This window comes from Pistacia vera, unplaced genomic scaffold (assembly GCF_008641045.1).
Source record: "Pistacia vera cultivar Batoury unplaced genomic scaffold, PisVer_v2 Contig1077, whole genome shotgun sequence".
NCBI lineage: Eukaryota > Viridiplantae > Streptophyta > Magnoliopsida > Sapindales > Anacardiaceae > Pistacia > Pistacia vera.
In genome coordinates this window covers 88,101-102,541 of record NW_022195112.1, presented here as the reverse complement: position 1 = coordinate 102,541, position 14,441 = coordinate 88,101, and the positions used below count along the sequence as shown (strand labels likewise).

General features: G+C 38.5%; 1 pseudogene; it reads right to left on the bottom strand.

Annotated features, from left to right (window-relative positions):
- Positions 1-4,512: 4,512 nt before the first annotated feature.
- On the bottom strand, positions 4,513-12,449 carry LOC116133099 (annotated as a pseudogene).
- Positions 12,450-14,441: the final 1,992 nt, after the last annotated feature.

The following is a 14,441-nucleotide window of genomic DNA, read 5'->3' as shown; positions in this document are numbered from 1 at the left end:
CTATAGTAGATGTTTACAGCTTTCAAATTCAAATTTTACCACAAATATTACAGTTCAAATTACTCATAATAAACTTTACTTAAATCCCTTAAGTAACTAAACAACCAATTACACAAAAACACTCCCATGCACGTTGAGTTACTGCTGACTGTAACCTTCTGCATCTTCCAAAAACACAACCTTGCAGACTTGAGTAATTGATGCATTTCCAGCAAGGCATCACTACATCAACACTCCCCCTTGATACATTTGCTAGAAACACCAAGTTTGAGTCTAAGTCCCTCAAACTTGGCTTTAGGCAAGTCATGATATCTGCAATCTGATCCACACCCCGACAGTGCATCAAAGTCACTTCCCCATCATTTTCAGCCTCCCTTACTACATGAAATTTAATCTTAATATGTTTGGTCCTGCCATGGAGAACTGGATTCTTTGCCTTTGCCATTGCTGATTGATTATCACACAATATTGGTGTTGGCCTATCTTGATCCTGCTTCAAATCAGACAGAATTTTTCTAAACCAAGCAACTTGGTTCACTGCTGCTGCGGCAAAAATATACTTTGCCTCTGTAGTGGACTGAGCCATCAGGTCTTGCTTCTTCGACAACCAACTAATGGCTCTTTCATTGATGTAAAACATATACCTTGAGGTACTTTTCATGTCGTCTAAAGAACCTCCCCAGTCACTGTCTGTGTATCCCTGCAAAATCAGTTTTTCTGCCCTTTTAAACCAAATGCCAAGGTTTGAAGTTCCTTTCACATACCTTAACACCCTCTTTGCCGCCCTATAATGTGATTTACTTAGACAGCTCATAAATCTAGAAAGGTAGCTCGCTGCAAACATCAGGTCTGGACGTGTAGCTGTTAAGTACAGCAAGCATCCTACCAACCTCTAAACATACTCTCATCCACTATTTTCTCACCATCATTCTTGCTCAGCTTCAGGTTAGAGATTAAGGGTGTATCTGTAGGTTTGCAATTCTCCATCCCAAACTTTATGAGAATTTCATTTGCATACTTTTCCTGATACACAAATATTCCGCTTTTGAATTGAAAAATCTACATACCAAGGAAATATGACATCTCCCCCAAATCTGTCATCTCAAATTCAGATTGCATGGATTGTTTGAACTTGCTTAATTGGTCCAGATTACTCCCTGTCATCAACAGGTCATCCATATACAATGACACAACAATTAAATCACCCTCAGCTTCTTTAACATAAAGGGTATGTTCGTTTGGACTTCTTACATAGCCTAGGCTGTTAAGTTAATTGATTATGCGGCCATATTAGGCCCTAGGTGCCTATTTTAGACCATACAATGCCTTCTCCAACATGTACACCTTGCTTTCTTCACCCTTCACTTGGTAGCCTTTGGGTTGGTCCACAAAAATCTCCTTTTCCAAGCAGCCATTTAGGAAGGCAGATTTGACATCAAGTTGGAAAATTTTCCAACCAAATTGGGTTGCCATGGCTATGATCATCCTTATAGTGTCATGTCTTGCTACCGGAGCAAATGTGTCAGTGTAATCCACCCCTTGCTACTATGCAAATCCTTTTGCCATGAGCCTAGCCTTGTGTTTGTGGATTGTACCATTAGGATTGATCTTCAATTTATAAATCCATTTTACCTGAATTATTCTTCTGTTTTCAGGTCTTTTAACTAATCTCCATGTGTTGTTCTTCTCAATCATAGAAATCTCCTCTTGCATAGCATTCTTCCAAGCATCTAATCTAGCAGCTTCAGCATATGTTTTAGGTTTTAACACAGCCACATTGCACCTTGCATAAACATCAGTCAAGGTCCTAGTTCCATGAACTGCTGGTTCTTCATCTTCTTCAGTTTCAAGTTCATCTAGAGCAACTTCAGTTGGTTGTTGTGTGTTACAGTCAGCAATAATCTTCTTAATCTCTTAACTCCAAACCGCATTCTCATCAATTCTCACATCCCTAGTTATCACAATTCTTTTTGTCTCTGGAATGTACACTCTGAATCCTTTTGATTGGTTGCTATAACTAATGAAAATACCAACTTTAGCTTTATTATCTAACTTGGTCCTCTTCACTGCTGGAACCATCACATAGCACACACTTCCAAACACTTTCAAATAGCCAACTGTTGGTTTAGTTCCTGTCTATGCCTCAGCTAGTGTTTGCCCCTTGAATGCTTTGGTTGGCAGCCTATTCAGGAGGTAAACTCCTGTATTTACAGCCTCGGCCCAGAATTTCTTAGGGAGTTGTTTTTCTACCAACATACATCTAGCCATCTCCATGATGGTCTTATTTCTTCTTTCACTTACTCCATTTTGTTGTGGAGTGTATGGAGCAATGAATTGATGCCTAATACCAGCTTCTAAACATAGTGAACTGAATTCCTTTGAAGTGTACTCAGTTCTGTTGTCACTTCTAAAGGATTTAATCTTTGTTCCAGCTTCATTTTCTACCAATAGTTTGAATTTTCTAAACACTGTAGGGACCTCACTTTTCTGCTGTAAAAAATACATTCATGTCATCTGTGTATAATCATCTATAAAGAGTATAAAATACCTGCTTCCACTCAAGGATTCTATTTGCATAGGACCACAAACATCTGAATGAATCAGTTGAAGCTTCATTGTTGCTCTATAGGTCTGATCCGAAGGAGACGCAGGTCTACTCAATTTTCCAATTTGGCATGCACTGCACAATGTGCTTTTCTCCTCAATTTCTGGCAGGTCACGAACCATGTTTACATTCTTCAACTCTTTGAGGCCATTATAGTGATAATGGCCGAGCTGTTTGTGCCAAGTTTTCGACTCCTCCAGTCTAGTTAACAGGGCAGAATCATTGGTGGTTTTCCACTCAACCAGGAAGCTTTTCCCTAGCATCTTTACCCTCATCAATTCGGCCTCTTTAGGATCTAGTATGTTACATGCTTGGTTTTCAAAGCGTAAGGAATAACCCCTTTCTAACATTTGTCCCACACTCAATAGATTTTGGCTAATTCAAGGAACATACAGCACATGAGAGATTATTTTTGTACCTGACCAAGTTTGGACAGCAACATCCCCCATGCCTTTGACCTCCATGAATTCACAATTCCCAATCTTGACTCTGGAGCTATACAATCTGTCCAAGCTAACAAAATTTTGCAGGTCTGTAGCCATGTGATTGGTGTAGCCACTATCAATTGACCTGTTGGAGTAGGTGCCCTAGAGCCAATCAATTATTGTAGAATTGACTCTTTGTAATAATGTTCATTAATCAATAAAAGGCATTTTATTCTATATCGCGTAAATCATTATTATTGCAATATGTATTGATATATGTCCTTAGAATGGTAGAAGACAACCAACTAATGGCTCTTTCATTGATGTAAAAACATACCTTGAGTACTTTTCATGTCGTCTAAAGAACCTCCCCTCACTGTCTGTGTATCCCTGAAATCATTTTTCTGCCCTTTTAAACCAAATGCCAAGGTTTGAAGTTCCTTTCACATACCTTACACCCTCTTTGCCGCCCTATAATGTGATTACTTAGACAGCATAAATATCTAGAAATTCTTTGATCAAATTTCTCAAGGGTGCTCACTGAAACTTCAATTTGATTTCTTCCTTTCATGCTGTCAATAAAACATTTAGTTCTTACGCTTTTGGTTTTAAGATGAATTTCCTTTCCAGAGACGATTATGTAGCCTCAAATAAACCTGCAAAAGGGTTGAATTCCATAATTATGGTAAAATTGCATAATTTTCTAAGTATAAAGAGTCTAACTGTCTAAGAGCATATTTTTTTCATTTTGATAGCAAGTGATATGCTTAGGAGACTCAACCATAGTCCCACACAGATTTACCCATATTCCAGCTTACCTTTAATTGTAGAGCATCTGTTTGGGACTGTTGCTTACTAATTTATAATATCCTCGGATCGATTTTTGAAGGGCGTAGCATATGTGGATTTTGCCGATAATGCACACCTTGCTGCAACTGTAGGAAAGAACAAGCAAATGTTTCTTGGGAAGAAGATAAGCATTGCAAAATCAAATCCGAAGCAAAAGAGAGAGGATTCTGCTGGTCATGGGGCCTCTGGAGAACATGGTAGGCTAAGTGGAATTATGTTTTATCTTTGTTATTACTTGTGTGTGTTTGTTTGTGTGTAGTGCAATCTATAGACGTTTGCATGTTTGTGTTTCCCACTTCTACCTTTTATTTTCTTACTCCTTTGGGTTAAATGGCAACGCAAAGTAGTAATCATACTTTCAAGGGGTCTAAAGCGGCACACTATGCTGCTAATAAACATAGTAATAGCATTCAGTTGAAGGGGAGGAACACATTTGCAATGCCAAGGAACGTCAGACCACTTGTGTCCCCTCGACAAATCCAATAGCCGGGGAAGTGGAAGATGAGAAGCCGAAGTCAAAAAATGAGTTCAGAGAAATGATCCTTAAGAAGTAAGGTTTGTTCCTGGGGTTATATGTTAACTAGAATAACACAATAATTGACAAACTTCTCTTTCTTATAAAAAACTAAGGTATTACCTACATGCACCCAACAAAGCTCTCCATGTCACAGCATTTGGTTCATATTCCATCTCATGTATTAACTTAGCTGCTTGATCCAGCTTCCCAGCCCGTCCAAGAAGATCAATTACACAACCATAATGCTCATTTTCTGGTTCAATCCCATAAAGCTTTTTCATACATTGGAAGTAATACAACCCATCTTCTACAAGCCCTGCATGGCTACAAGCAAATAGAACACCAAGAATTGTAATATAATTTGGTTCTAAACCTGAGGCTTTCATCAACTCAAACAATTTCAGTGCCTTTCGGCTACACCTGTTCTGTGCCAACCCAGCAATCATGGTGCTCCAAGAAATCACATCCCTCTTTACCATTCTATCAAAAATAGACTTTGCATTTTCCAAGCTTCCACACTTGCAATACATATCCAAAAGCGCATTGTTAAGTATCAAATCTTGGTCATACTTCAATACATGAACATGGACTTGTGTCCCCAATTCTAACAGCACTACTCCAGTACACGCCCCCAAAACACTCGTTAGTGTGGCCCAACCCTCTTCATTCTCTTGAAAAGATTCAAAGCCTCATCACCATCACTATTATGAGCAAACCCTCTAATGATTGAGTTCCAAACAACCAAATCTCTGGTCACCATCTTATTAAAAACACAGTGCATTCTTCAACTCACCCCATTTGGTATAAACATCAATCAAAGCGCTCCTAACGAACACATTAGAATCCAAACCAACTTTAATTATTCCACAATGAAGCTGCCTAAGATTGAGTAAACTGTTGGTTTCAGCCGGAGAACATTAAGAGAGATAAAATAGAGCACCTCAAACGTTTCAGCAAAAAGCAAGGTTTTTTATTGAAGAAAGTCAATATATAACACTTAACAACTCTCTGCTAATTACATCAACTATAGTAGATGTTTACAGCTTTCAAATTCAAATTTTACCACAAATATTACAGTTCAAATTACTCATAATAAACTTTACTTAAATCCCTTAAGTAACTAAACAACCAATTACACAAAAACACTCCCACGCACGTTGCGTTACTGCTGACTGTAACCCTCTGCATCTTCCAAAAACACAACCTTGCAGACTTGAGTAATTGATGCATTTCTAGCAAGGCATCACTACATCAACACTCCTCCTTGATGCATTTGCTAGAAACACCAAGTTTGAGTCTAAGTCCCTCAAACTTGGCTTTAGGCAAACTCTTAGTCATGATATCTGCAATCTGATCCACACCCCGACAATGCATCAAAGTCACTTCCCCATCATTTTCAGCCTCCTTTACTGCATGAAATTTAATCTTAATATGTTTGGTCCTGCCATGGAGAACTGGATTCTTTGCCTTTGCCACTGCTGATTGATTATCACACAATATTGGTGTTGGCCTATCTTGATCCTGCTTCAAATCAGACAAAATTTTTCTAAACCAAGCAACTTGGTTCACTGCTGCTGCGGCAAAAATGTACTTTGCCTCTGTAGTGGTCTGAGCCATCAGGTCTTGCTTCTTCGACAACCAACTAATGGCTCTTTCATTGATGTAAAACACATACCTTGAGGTACTTTTCATGTCGTCTAAAGAACCTCCCCAGTCACTGTCTGTGTATCCCTGTAAAATCAGTTTTTCTGCCCTCTTAAACCAAATGCCAAGGTTTGAAGTTCCTTTCACATACCTTAACACCCTCTTTGCCGCCCTATAATGTGATTCACTTAGACAGCTCATAAATCTAGAGAGGTAGCTCGCTGCAAACATCAGGTCTGGACGTGTAGCTGTTAAGTATAGCAAGCATCCTACCAACCTCTAAACATACTCTCATCTACTGTTTTCTCACCATCATTCTTGCTCAGCTTCAGGTTAGAGACTAAGGGTGTATCTGCAGGTTTGCAATTCTCCATCCCAAACTTTATGAGAATTTCATTTGCATACTTTTCCTGATACACAAATATTCCACTTTTGGATTGAAAAATCTACATACCAAGGAAATATGACATCTCCCCCAAATCTGTCATCTCAAATTCAGATTGCATGGATTGTTTGAACTTGCCAAACTGGTCTAGATTACTCCTTGTCATCAACAGGTCATCCATATACAACGACACAACAATTAAATCACCCTCAGCTTCTTTAACATAAAGGGTATGTTCGTTTGGACTTCTTACATAGCCTAGGCTATTAAGGTAATTGTTTATACGGCCATACTAGGCCCTAGGTGCCTATTTTAGACCATACAATGCCTTCTCCAACATGTACACCTTGCTTTCTTCACCCTTCACTTGGTAGCCTTTGGGTTGGTCCACAAAAATCTCCTCTTCCAAGCAGCCATTTAGGAAGGCAGATTTGACATCAAGTTGGAAAATTTTCCAACCAAATTGGGTTGCCATGGCTATGATCATCCTTATAGTGTCATGTCTTGCTACCGGAGCAAATGTGTCAGTGTAATCCACCCCTTGCTGCTGTGCAAATCCTTTTGCCACGAGTCTAGCCTTGTGTTTGTGGATTGTACCATTAGGATTGATCTTCAATTTATAAATCCATTTTACCTGAATTATTCTTCTGTTTTCAGGTCTTTTAACTAACCTCCATGTGTTGTTCTTCTCAATCATAGAAATCTCCTCTTGCATAGCATTCTTCCAAGCATCTGATCTAGCAGCTTCAGCATATGTTTTAGGTTTTAACACATCCACATTGCACCTTGCATAAACATCAGCCAAGGTCCTAGTTCCACGAACTGCTGGTTCTTCATCTTCTTTAGTTTCAAGTTCATCTAGAGCAACTTCAGTTGGTTGTTGTGTGTTACAGTTAGCAACAATCTTCTTACTCTCCCAACTCCAAACCGCATTTGCATCAATTCTCACATCCCTAGTTATCACAATTCTTTTTGTCTCCGGAATGTACACTCTGAATCCTTTTGATTGGTTGCTACAACTAATGAAAATACCAACTTCAGCTTTATTATCTAACTTGGTCCTCTTCACTGTTGGAACCATCACATAGCACACACTTCCAAACACTCTCAAATAGCGAACTGCTAGTTTAGTTCCTGTCTATGCCTCAGCTAGTGTTTGCTCTGAATGCTTTGGTTGGCAGCCTATTCAGGAGGTAAACTCCTGTATTTACAGCCTCGGCCTAGAATTTCTTAGGGAGTTGTTTCTCTACCAACATACATCTAGCCATCTCCATGATGGTCTTATTTCTTCTTTCACTTACTCCATTTTGCTGTGGAGTGTATGGAGCAATGAATTGATGCCTAATACCAGCTTCTAAACATAGTGAACTAAATTCCTTTGAAGTGTACTCAGTTCCGTTGTCACTTCTAAAGGATTTAATCTTTGTTCCAGCTTCATTTTCTACCAATAGTTTGAATTTTCTAAACACTGTAGGGACCTCACTTTTCTACTATAAAAAATGCACCCATGTCATCCGTGTATAATCATCTATAAAGAGTATGAAATACCTGCTTCCACTCAAGGATTCTATTTGCATAGGACCACAAACATCTGAATGAATCAGTTGAAGCTTCATTATTGCTCTACAGGTCTGATCCGAAGGAGACGCAGGTCTACTCAATTTTCCAATTTGGCATGCACTGCATAATGTGCTTTTCTCCTCAATTTCTGGCAGGTCACGAACCATGTTTACATTCTTCAACTCTCTGAGGCCATTATAGTGATAATGGACAAGCTGTTTGTGCCAAGTTTTCGACTCCTCCAGTCTAGTTAGCAGGGTGGAATCATTAGTGGTTTTCCACTCAACCAGGAAGCTTTTCCCTAGCATCTTTACCCTCATCAATTCGGCCTCTTTAGGATCTAGTATGGTACATGCTTGGTTTTCAAAGTGTAAGGAATAACCCCTTTCTAACATTTGTCCCACACTCAATAGATTTTGCCTAATTCTAGGAACATACAACACATGAGAGATTATTTTTGTACCTGACCAAGTTTGGACAGCAACATCCCCCATGCTTTTGACCTCTATGAATTCACAATTCCCAATCTTGACTCTGGAGCTATACGATCTGTCCAAGCTAACAAAATTTTGCAGGTCTGTAGCCATGTGATTGGTGCAGCCACTATCAATTAACCTGTTAGAGTAGGTGCCCTAGAGCCAATCAATTATTGTAGAATTGACTCTTTGTAATAATGTTCATTAATCAATAAAAGGCATTTTATTCTATATCACGTAAATCATTATTATATCAATATGTATTGATATATGTCCTTAGAATGGTAGAACCGTGACAAGGGTATCAAGTGTTTCAAATCTTGATAGTGAGAACCCTATGAGCACATATGGTGGCCATTCTAGAAACGTCTGTAGCCCTAGTATTATTCTGAAGTAAAGGCATAGATATGTTGACGACCCTGTCGAAAGACAGTGACTGATCTCACTTGTCGGTTGTTTGGTGACAACCTAGTGCAACACATGGGTGTTTGCTGTAGGGATTACCAGCAGCAAGTTCACTGGACTACCCACCAGAAGATTCCAATGATGGTAACCCCTGTCTATGACCAAATCCTCTAACGAATGGTGGTGCAGTGATCCTTAGACTTGAGATCACCATAACCTTGAGATCACCAGAGCGCCTTGTGCACCGATTCGTGTAGTTTGACACTAGCCTAACGCAGTTCTTTTCAGAGCTGTCAATACGGCGGTGATTGGCTGTATCAAGGAGTGTATCAAGACTATGGTGGATTGACAGAGGATTCACACTCCTAGGTATGGGAGAAAGTTATCTCACAGCGCAATTCAGTATATGGTAATGACACTAAAACTGTGGCCACAGTGGGATTGAGTTGTTGATCTATCTAGTTTATAATACAGGTCATTGGTCCAGAAACTGAATAAATAATATCGAGAGTAACAGAAGGTTGACACTATTTCTATGCCTTTGTCTCGTCGAGATAACGTATGATGAAAGGATCGAATTGCATGGTAACCATATCGTTGACAGGCAGCTACTTTGTTGAATCTGAATCTATCGGGTGACCATGATGCCTTACTAGGGGCCAATCTTGGTCTGTGTATTAGTGAGACAATTAATTGGTGTTAATCGCGATACTATACACTGCCGATATGATGAGGAGCCTATGGGTCACACACATAAAAGATAATTTAAGATCCAAGAAGAAAGAAGGGCGTTTTCGTCTTTTAAGGCGAAAGGGTATTTTGGTAATTTCACAGTGTAATTAAATTTGTTGAGGTCGTAGCCTTTATTTATTTGTTAGAAAAATTAAATAAGTGAAATTACGTTTAAATGTGTGTTCGCACATATTTAAATATATTATCATTATTGTTTAATATTAATATATATTTAAATATTTATTAATTGATTTTAATTGAGATAATGATGGAAAATAAAATAAATCAAATTGGGAGTGTTTGGCAACATGAGGTGTTTGGGTTGGAGCCCAAGCCTATTCTATATGGGAATAGGGCAACTTAATTAACTATAAAAGGAAAAATGTGTTAATTAAATAGAATATGACTTTTCTTTGAAAACATAGCAGCCCCTCTTTGATAATATACTCCCACGGCAGTAACATTTTGGTGCCTAAAAATCAATTCAATTGATTTTCTTTTCTTCTGAATCTTGAAGCCAATGAGGATCTAGCAAATCCCTCTTTGGTTCTTTTTGAGATTGTCTTCGTGTGGACTACGTGGGTTCGATCCTACACTTGGATCGGTAGCAAAACATTTGTCGACAAATTTGGAGGAGCCTCCAATGTGCATTTGTTTCTCTTAACTCATGTTTAATATTTCTGCAGATTTTTATTATGATAAAATTGTAAAACTTATACCCTTGATCTTGGCTCATGTAAACGATCCCTGAGTTATATTATTTTTGTTTCCGCTGTGTATACGGGACCGTTTACTAACATAACCAAGCATTATTGCTGGTTTGTGCAGTGTAAAACTGGCCACAAAAAGTTGTTCTGCCTTTTGACATTGTTAATGATCCTCCCCTACTTTTGGTTGCTGTATTGGCTGGTTTACTTTGTTCTTACAAACCCTTTTAATATGCCCGAATTGCTTACAACTCATGTATTGTATACCAGGCCTGAACCAGCATCTTCTCTCTGGATGCCCCTTCTTTTTACTATAGGTGTAGGCTGGAAATTCTTTCACTCAACCAGGTCTTTCCCACTGGTTATTACTCTTCTCTTTCCCTTTTCTATCTCCATCATACTTCCTTGTTTGTGCTTGTGCAGGTTTACCTTTGAAGCTTGCAACCAATGCACCCTCACTAGTGTCTTCTTGCCTCAAGAGCCTTCTTTGCTCTTGAGCTTGGAGAGCATGGACAAGCTCAGTCAATGTGATCTGAGTCATGTCTTTAGAGTCCTCTAAAGAAGAGATTTTGGACTCAAATCTCTTCGAGAGACTCACCAAAACTTTTTCCACAACCCTACGATCTGTCAACTCCACTCCCATAAGCCTGATTTTGTTGACAACATTCATTAGTCTATCAACATAATCCTTCACTTTTTCAGTTTCCTGCATTCTTTGCATCTCAAATTCTCTCCTTAGATTAAGAACCTGCATATTCCTTGTTGTAGTGCTCCCCATGTACTCCTCTCTCAATTTATCCCATGCTTCCTTGGGGTTTTCGTATGCCATGATTCTTGTAAAAACAAGATCAATCACAGCAGCATGTATGTGAGAGAGAGATCTCGGAGCTTTGGATGATTCTTCCTCATGCAGCCTCATTTGGTTCAACGTAGGATTCTGTCCAAGAGGAGGTGGTTGTCAGTTTTCTTCCACATATTGCCACAATCCCTGTCCACGAAGAAAGGCTTTCATCTTTACTGCCCAGATGTGGTAATGTTCTCCATTGAATACTGGTGGAGCCATCAAGGCAGATTGAGTTGTCATGCCCCTATTTTTCTTGTCTATCGTAAGAAGGAAGAAGAACAACTGCAGGTCAATCATTTTGAGATGGAGGGTATTTTGGAGGTGTGATCGAAGGTTTACAGTGCTAAGTTTTTGGTTTTTGTGGAAGCTCTGATACCATTTATTGGTTTTAGCCGAAGAACATTAAGAGAGATAAAACAGAGCACCTCAAACGTTTCAGCAAAAAGCAAGGTTTTTTATTGAAGAAAGTCAATATGTAACACTTAACAACTCTCTGAAAGTCAATATGTAACACTTAACAACTCTCTGCTAATTACATCAACTACAGCAGACGTTTACAGCTTTAAAATTTAAATTTAACCACAACTATTACAGTTCAAATTACTCCTAATAAACTTTTCTTAAATACCCTTAAGTAACTAAACAACCAATTACACAAAAACACTCCTATGCATGTTGAGTTACTGCTAAATGTAGCCTTTTGCATCTTCCAAAAACATAACCTTGCATACTTGAGTAATTGATGCATTTCCAGCAAGGCATCACTACATCAACATAAACAAACACAAGATCCCAAAATGGAAAAGTAGGTGTACATATTTGGTCTAACACCTTCTCTGAGCATCAAAATAAAGAACTCAAACACCTTGTCATTCATCTTAGCATTACAATAAGCCCATATCATTGTTGTCCAAGAAACAGTCGTTCTCTCAGGCATTTTATCGAATAATGTTTTAGCGTCCTCCAAGAGATTAAACTTCATGTACATATTAATCAAAATGTTGATTAAAAACGTTTTGGGTTCATACCCTTTTGAGAAGATGTGGTTGTGAACTAGTTTACCTTCTCAAACAGCGCCACGGGCCAAGCAACACTTGATGAGCTTAGAGTAGGTGATGGAATCAGCATGAAGGCTGTGGATTTGCATGGCATCCATAGCTTTGATGGCTTTTAGGAGGTCTCTTTGGTAGCAGAATCTGGTGAAATCATCAATCAAAGCTGATGGGTTGAGCGCTTTACTAGAAGAATCATTCGGTGTGGAAGTATAACATCTAGAAAGTGAAGTCTTCTTGCATTTCATGCTTTGAAATGCCTTTCATGGCATTTCCAGTTAAGAACTGATATTTTCTTTTCCTTTTGTCGATTATAATTGAAACTTGGAACAACTGAACTGTCCATTTATGTTTCAATAGAAAACTCGGTGGAGTTTATTAAACGACATCTGAAGTTTGAATTTAATTAAAGGCTATGAAGTTTTAAAGTGTTAATTAAATAGCCAATTATTGATTAAGGTAATTAACTTGATTAGTGCTTAATTAGGATTAATGAAGTATTATGTAATCTTTTAAAAATTATACTATATTCTCAAAAACCCAAACTCTGCAAACACCCAAACACGTTCTTCTTCTTCCGCCATTAACACATCTCTACCTTGGTTGCGGTTCCTTCTTAGCTTTGTCTACATCTTCTTCTTCCTTCTATCTCTTCTTCGTCTACATCTTCTCTTCCTCTGCCTCTACACTCTTCTTCCTCATCCTCTATATCTTCTTGTTCTCCGCCATTAACACTTTCTTCTTCCTCCACCATTAACATTTTCTCCGCCAAAGATCCCCCTCCTCCTCCCTTGGCATTCATCTAAGTATGTGTCTCCTCTTTACATTTTATATTATTTACAAAGATTTAAATAGATGGGTTTGGGTTAGTTTGATTTAGTTGTTTAGGTTGTTGGGTTGTGTTTGATTGTAATGCAAGTTGAAAGGAGTGAAATTTGTTGAAAATTTATTCTGGGTATGTTTCTGGTTAGATGGATCGATTGTAAGTGGTGATGACTAAATGTATTCTGGGTATGATGATCGCTTAAGCGATCTAGTGTATCGCTTAACCATCTGTATGTCTAGTAATGCAGTAGATAGATCTTAAGCATCAGGTATGTGGCAGATATTGCTTAAGTGATCTGGTAAAAGTCTGGAATAGGAGCAGATCACTTAAGCGATCAGTAAATGGCATAAGATCGCTTAAGCGATATAGCAGACCATATAAGTGACTGTGCAGATTCTTTTAATATTTGAACCCTTAGTATACATTTAAGAATTTTTTTTTCTTCATTACAGCAGTTGGCTATTTTTACACATGGGACAAGTTGTTTTGGGGTTGTGATATTTGGTGGTGTAGAGAAGAAGTAGCTGGAAGTGGATTGGGAAGAGCAAAGAAGTTATACCGATTGCTGTAGCACAGAGGTTAGTTTTGATGAGTTGATTGATGAATAATTAGAAGAGGTAATTTGGTTACTTGCGTAGTGATATAGTTGTGAAGTATGTTTTAAGCAGAGTTCTGAACATTATAAGTACCTCCTGCTATATTAAAGCGGATGAAGTGTAAGTTATATATGATTGATGTGGCCGATAATGGTTCGAGGCCGATTTTAGGGTTTTTTTTGTAGAAAAACCGTGAATTTGGTTCAGGAAGGGGAAACGAGAAGTAGGCGGAGATTTGCCTGGTTTTAATTTGAACACGAGGCCATTGATTTGTTAGTTGAAAAATCAAAAGTAGAACGGTGAGTGGTGGTGAGAAGGACATGGTAGAGGGTTGGTGATAGGGCCAAAATGAAAATGTTGAGGAGGAGACCTGTAGATGTTCCCACTATGTAGAGATTCCTTTAAATACAATTATGCAAAACGTAGATTAGGTTAGTGAATCAGCTCATGTTTTTATGGATGGATCGGGGTTGCGCATAGGGTATTTATTTGACAACAAAGAGGAATGGTGAGGAAGCTAAAACTTGTTGCCGTGAGGTAATTTGAGTTCATCACAAAAGTCAAATTCATTGGTTGTGACGTTGCATGTCATGACCGAAGTGCAAGTGGCGGGTTTATTGTAGAAGGTTCAGAGTCAAAAAAATTTATTCTTAGAGCATATACTCGTGAGCAACATGTGGTTTGGGACATATTTCAGGTAGCATCGACAAGCGTCCGTTTATGTAGGACAATTTGTGAAAGTCGGTTTGTTGAAAGAGAGTCCATCTCCTAAAACATTCAGAGACTTGTGCACATAGAGTTGGGATGTGCTGTTATTA